Source organism: Orycteropus afer, unplaced genomic scaffold, assembly GCF_000298275.1.
Source record: "Orycteropus afer afer isolate SDZICR_OR568_19922 unplaced genomic scaffold, OryAfe1.0 scaffold00543, whole genome shotgun sequence".
NCBI classification, from domain to species: domain Eukaryota; kingdom Metazoa; phylum Chordata; class Mammalia; order Tubulidentata; family Orycteropodidae; genus Orycteropus; species Orycteropus afer.
In genome coordinates, this window is record NW_006922130.1 from 1,112,600 (window position 1) to 1,118,214 (window position 5,615).

Sequence of the window (5,615 nt, forward strand, 5' to 3'; positions counted from 1 at the left end):
GTTGCATTGTAAATTTTGGTCAATGACATGAGACAAAGTATATGTGAACTGCTGTATGAAAAGTGAATTTACTTTGTAAATCTTCACCCAAATCAAAATAAAATTTAAAAAATAATAAATAAATAAAAGGAACTTCAGTAAAAATTCAGTGATTGGCTGACATTTTAGTAATGATTATAAAATTGGGTGAGGATATATCTAATTAAGAGGAGATAATAGACTTTTCTAATTTTTTTAAGCTAATTATCAAATTGGGTACATCTGGCCTCAAAATATTCATGAGACCCTTCTTGCATGAGTACAGGGAGGAGATGCATAATTCTGAATTTTATCTTTAATGAGCAACTTCTGAGAATTGTTTTGGATCCAGTTTTCCTGAGTAGGATATGTTCTTAAGCAAGAAATAAAAATCACAATGTTCTCTGAAATTGTTTACCAATTAATTATCTCAAGGCACTGTGCAGTGCTAAACAAAAGATAGGCTATATTGTCAATCCAGAAGTTACTTTTGATTCAAAACGGAGTCTTGTGCTCAGACCTTAGCATAGCCACCACCATCTCATGTCAGGAATCTTAAGTTAATTTGAGATGCTCTTACTCAATCCCCTCTTTTGATCATGAATCTCATTGGAAGGAGATTCCTTCATCACATCTTATGTCTTCTGTCTTGCTGGCTAGGAGTGTCATCTTCAGGGTGAGCTGTTTTTCAGATTTTCTAATCACCCACAAAAGAGTAACTCATCTTTGGCAAGCTCTTTTCTTGTTGAATGACAGTCAGCCTTTACAGACATTTAAGACCCCAAACACCACAACTGAACAGCTGAGCACCATTGGATGTTAAATAGTGAGTTGAGATAGTAAGAAACTAATGCATACATCTCATGCAGCTTTTGATAATACAAATGATTAAAGCACCAATAATGTGTATAATCAAATTATTTTGTAAAATAGAATGAAGCCAAGATCCTATGCCTTGGAAAACTAACTAAAGATGCCTAAAAAGGGAATGTCAAACAGAATGGCTAAAATGAAGCTGCATAGCTTTCTGGAAGCTTTGTTTAATATCTTATTCTACTTCCCCTGAAGAGTTTGTACTAGCTATTGACTGAGGTAACCTACAAATGCATTCTCATGCTAGGCTTCAATGAGAATTGAACATGAGAAAGAGAAACCCTAAGACAAGTTTCATAGTGTAAGATGACTGCCCAAAAATAGTATATAAGGGCAAAAATCATACAAATTATTGCAATAATGAAATAGAATCCATCAGTGATTGGCATATGAAATGATACAAGAAAGCCAAAAGGAATAACATAAAAATTGTTACAATAACTGAGGACTTCCTGTAAGATGATGGAATAAGCAGACAAGCAACACAGGCCCTCTTCAACAAAGAAAATAGAAACCATTTGACAGAAATACGGAAGATAAACCTGGAGCCCTTAGTTTTGAAAAGAAGTGTACGGAAGTGGATTAGGCACCAACTAGTGAAAAAACCTAAATGAAAACAGTGAGTACAGAGATAAAGCCACAGACTGTCACCTACTCTGACAGAACCAGCAGCCTGAATATTTTCAAGTGGTCTAGGGACCTGAGAATTGACCTAAAGATCAACCCTGGTTGCCAAGGCTGCAGGCACAACTGTGCCAGTGGCCTATGACTAGGAAGGGAAACACAAAGGAGGGAGACATGAACTGTGGACTTTTGGCTGTCTGCAGGGCACAGCCATTTTGATTATTTATAAACAGTGGTCATTTTGGATATTTAAAGTGACCAAGGACACAGCCTTTTTGAATGTTTAGAAGTGGTCGCTATTTTTTATATTTAAAGTGATAGCATTCTCATTCAGATTACAGGGACCTAAGAATAGGCTTCATTTGTCAAGAACAGCAAGGACATACAGGAAGCTGAAAGTGGGAAAGGAGATAGGTGGTAAGTGTACAAATGCTGCCAACTAGCAAATAGAGGAGCACAGTACCCTGGTTATGTAGATAACATACAAAGAAAACAAAAATCATAGGCAAGTCACCCCAACATACTATCACCAATTAAATATAAACACAAAAAGTCACAATGCCTCAGAGAAAACAGAGCATCACAATCCACACAAAGAAGCAAGATAAAGCAAGAGAAACAAGGGACAAAAATACAGAACCAGAACACATCCTTAAGGAAGAAACAGCATTGGAACTCTCTGATAAGGAATTCAAAAGAATTAAATTTAGGTATCTTCAACAGACTGAGAGACAGATCAAGGAAAACCCTGACAAAATTGTGGAAAACACAGAGAAGACGCTAGAACAATTTTGAAAGACAATACAAGAACAAAATGACAAAATAAAAGAAACATTAGAAATGATACAAAATCTAAAGATAGAAATCCAGAAGATTAATACTAAATTTTCAGAAACAGACAACATGTTGAACTGACAAAAGAGTACAATTGAATCAAAAGAAGATGGAATTAGTGAGATTGAAGAAAAATACTTTAATATTTCTTTGGAAAGGGATCAATCAGAAAAAGGTCAAAATAAAAATGAAGAAAGCCTAAGAAACATGTGGGATACCATCAAAAGGAGTACCCAATGTGTAATCAGAATTCCAGGACAGGAAGAGACAATTAAAATTGCAGAAAAAATTGTCAAAGATTTGTTGGAAGAGAATATCTCTGGTAGGATGAAAGATGAGAATATATCCATTCAAGAAGTCCAACAAACTCCTAATAGGATAGACTCCAACAGAAAATCACCAAGACATACCATCATTAAACTCACAAAACCAAAGACAAAGAAAGAATCCCGAAAGCAGCACAGGAAAATCGAAAAGTTACCTGCAAGAGGCAACCAATGAGACTAAGCTCAGATTTCTCAGCAGAAACCATGCAGGTAACAAGACAATGGGATGGTATATATAAAACCCTGAAAGAAAAAAAAAAATTCCAGTGAAGAATTATATATCCAGGAAAATTGTCCCTCGAATATGATGGTGAAAAAAGGAGATTTGTAGATAAACTGAAATTAAGGGAATTTGTTAAAACCAGGCCAACCTTACAAGAAATGCTAAAGGCAGTCCTTTGGACAGAGAATGAACAACAGCAAACAACAACTGACCATTAATACACATGATGACATAACCCAGTTATGGAAGTATCCAAAGTAAATAAACCTACAAGATTGTAAACAGGGAACCAGAGACATTAATTGACAAATGAGGACAACTACAAGTAGCGTAGTACCTAAGGCACTTGACTGCTAACCAGAAGGCTGGTGGTTCAAACCCACCAGCCACTCCTCAGAAGGAAGGTTGGGCAATCTTCCATAGTAATACTTCGATAGTAATACTGCCTCGGAAATCCAAGCAGGCATTGCTATGAGTCAGGTCTGACTCAACAGCACATGACAACAAACAAAAAAGAAAAAATTGTGTATTTACAGAACTTCTAAATGGTAGGGAAGTCCAGACAAATGCAAGATAGAATTGACTGTTCTAAACTTAGGAAGAAAATTATAAATCACAGGGTAACCTCAAACAAAAATGATAAACTTTCACATTAAAAATAAAAAAGAGGACCAGCACAAATATTTAGTAAATGCTAAAACAATAACAACAAAGGAAGTGATCATATGATTCATAAACAAAACAAGCTCAGGACAGAAAATTATATGGAACAAAGAAATCAGCAATACCACAAAAAGCACATGACAAAATGACAGCAATAAATTCATACTAGTTGATAATTACACTGCCCAAAGAGTAAAAAGAGAACCTACAGATTGGGAAAATAAAACACTTGGCAATGACATATCTAACAAGGAATTTATCTCTAAAATTTATAGAGAACTCCACCTCCTCAACAACAAAAAGATTAAGAGTCCAATTCAAAAATGGGCAAAAGACATGAGTAAACAATTCACCAAAGAGAATATTCAGGCAGCCAGCAAATAAATGAATAGATGCTCATGCTCATTATCCATTAGAGAGATGCAAATTGACGATAGATTCCAAGATGGCAGACTAGGTAGAAAGACTGCACAGATCCTCTTCAACATAGAAAAGGGGAACCAATTAACACAGACACAGAAGATAATCCTGGATCCCTGAGCCTTGAAAGGAAGGATATAGAAGTGAACTAAACCCCAACTAGCAGAAGAATTTGCATGAAAATGCCAGAAAAAGAGACATACGGAACTGCAGTCTGGCAGTGATCCTGAGCGAAGCTGATGGCACAGACAGCTTGGAGATTCCCGAGTTGGGGTAGGACCTAAGAATTAACCTAAAAATCAGCTCTGCTAGCCAGACACTGCACAGAGCACTGCTCTGGTGGATGAATAATAAAAGAAGCAGCGGTGAAGAGGAAGACAGGCTGAGCTGTGGATTTTTGCCTGTCCGGAGGGCACCGCCATTTTGAATGTTTACAAGTGGCTTTAACATTTTGGATATTTAAAGAGACGGTGCTCTACCAGATTCGAGGGACTTAAGAACAGGTTCTGCTTGCCAGTAACCCCAAGGGCAATCCGGACCTACACAACTGAAAAGGTGTGACATTCCTGTTACTCTTATACCCCACACCCCTTGGTGAATGGAGGTGGAGCCATTCCACACTCCCATCCACTTCTGGACCTGCATGAACTCCATCCCAGGCTGTGCTCAGATGGAGCCTGAGTGCCCTGCCCTATCCTCCATTGACTTTTTTCTTTTTCTTTTTCTCTTTCTTTTCTCTGGTGTTTAGTTTGTTTGTATTTGTCTGTTTTAAAACTACTATTATTAATAATATTTTTGTCCTTTTTCCTATTATTCTTCATTCTTCTCCTTCCAAATCCTAGTTTATAGCTTTTTTATTCTCTTCCCTGTTTCTGGTTAAAATTTTTTTTAATTTAAATTCTTTTTTCCCCACTTTTTTTTCTCATAATTAACCCCATTCCTTAGTATTTCTTTTTGTATTTTTCCTATTTATTTCTTTATTATTCTCCTTCTCTACCTTTTTTCTCTTAGTGCCCTATTCCCAGATATAGCAGGTTTCTTGTTTTTTGTTCTTCTTCGTTTTTCCCTTTTTTCTTTTTTTTTGGTTACTGTTCCTGTGTGATTACATGGTGTATTTTTTGTCCATGTGCCTTTAGTTTTTTGATGGTTATTCAATTGTAATTTTTGTCTAACTGAGTGGGAGACAGCAAGATAAAACTACACCCAAAACTCTTGCAATTTCTTTTACTGAGCGAGACCCACTAACTCCTTCTCTACCAACAAGCCAGTGATAAAAAATCACTAAGAAGAGCAGGAATCATCTTTGGCTGCTATTCACAAACAGTTAACAGACATCAAAATACAACATCATGATGTCTTGGAGACAACAGATCATTACAGTCTGCACAAAGAAGTAAGATAAAGTGGTAGAAACAAGCAAGCAGGATACAGACCCAGAACACATCCCTGAGGAAGAAGAAGCATTGGAACTCTCTGTTAAGGAATTAAAAAAGAATTATATTTAGGTATCTTCAAAGGATTGAGAGACAGACCAAAGAAAACATAGAAAAAAAACTTAGAAGAATGTTGGAAGAAAATACAAGAACAAAATGACAAAATAAATGAAAAATTAGAAATGATTCTAAATCTACAGA